Here is a 1,742-nt window from a genome sequence, read left to right as displayed (position 1 = left end):
CTAAAAATCTTTTGGGGTATTTTAATCCAAGACCAACATTAACAATGTACTCAAATTCCCCATCAATAAAATCAGGGCTGCAAATACGAAGAGCACGTAAAAACATAGAAGAAAAGACAGAATATTTTACTTTATCCTGGTGAGACGAGTAATAGTGAATATAAGACAAAACATTTGTCGGCTTCCTATAAACACTGAACTTAAAATTATTACCATTCCTATGAACAAGGCAATCCAAAAAGGGCAACTTACCGTTATTTCCTAGTTCAACAGTGAAATTAATAGAGGGAACTAAATTATTCAGAGATTGCAAAAATGCATTTAAATCCTCAGAATTGGGCCACAGGCAAAGAACATCGTCAACGTACCTATACCAAGTCACATTTGGTGGCAAAATTTCACTTAATAGTTTATTTTCAAAAAATTCCATATAGAGATTGCTAAGGACTGGGGATAGCGGATTACCCATAGCCATTCCGAATTCCTGAGCATAAAATTGACCATTAAATTCGAATTTACAATCTTTAATACAAAGCTTAATAAGTTCAATGATTTTTGCTGAAGGCAATGGAAGTGGGATTTTGTCCAAAAATTCGGTGAGAAAGACAATTAAATCATCTATTGGATTTTTTTTTAAATAAACTAGTTATATCAAAACTGACAAGCTTGAAATTATAATTAATATTTAAACTCTTAAGTTTATGAACTAAATCAACATTATTCTTTATGTTAGAATTTGAAATTGTGCCAACCAACAGACTGAGTAAGGATACTAACCATTTTGATAAATTATATGAGATGGATTTTACTGAGCTAATAATTGGTCTTATAGGGTTTCCAGGTTTGTGTGTCTTTATGAGACCATACATATAAGGTAGAGAAGGCGTAATGGTGGAAAAACGTCTGATTAATTCGTCTTCTCCCTTTAAAACAGATTTCATTGTCTTATTAAAATGGCTGTTCACCTTACTGAGGGGATTAGTTTGAAGTCTAGAGTAAGTGATATCATCAGACAGGAGATCACTCATCTTGGCAAAATAGTCCTCTCTGTTTAAAATAACCACAGCATTTGCTTTATCTGCTCTAGTAATATGTAAATCCTTATCTTTTTTAAGATCTCCCAAAGCCTTCATAAACCTATCTGGACAATTGGGTACACGTGGATTATTCAATGAAGCATAAGTAAAACCTTTGCAAATGTTTTTTATCTTCAAGAGATAAATCACAATATTTTTCAAAGTTTGAAATTGATTTGGTAATTTCAACATAATCAAAATCCTTATTTGAATAAGCAAATTTTAATCCGTAGCCTAGAGCAACTGAGACATCTTCACTAAGTTCTTTGTGCGACAAGTTCACTACAAAATTGGGGTTGGCATTCTTTGTCCAGTTACTATCCTTAATCAACTTAGTCAACTTACGTTCCAATTGTGTTTGTAGTTTATGACGTGCTTTCCTTAGCCGTTCATAACAATAGTCCAACAATGTCTTTTTCCAATCTTCTGAGATGGAATTGTGGAACACTTGTTTATCTTTTTTGGTGATCCAGAAGGCTTCCTTGACTTCAATCTTTTTAATTTCTATGTGTTTCTTTAATATGATGTGTTGGAAGTCATCAAAGGGGCGGTCCGACATATCCAAGAGACGTTTAGGCAGGATGGATTTTGGCATCATTTGTTCACGGAGACAATCTTGTAAAAATTTCAATCGTAACTTTTCTCTGTGTGCTTTAGTCAGAGAAG

The sequence above is a fragment of the Oratosquilla oratoria genome, chromosome 43 (assembly GCF_046742065.1).
Source record: "Oratosquilla oratoria isolate Oo_2021 chromosome 43, ASM4674206v1, whole genome shotgun sequence".
Lineage (NCBI taxonomy): Eukaryota > Metazoa > Arthropoda > Malacostraca > Stomatopoda > Squillidae > Oratosquilla > Oratosquilla oratoria.
Note: the sequence above shows the minus strand (reverse complement) of the source record.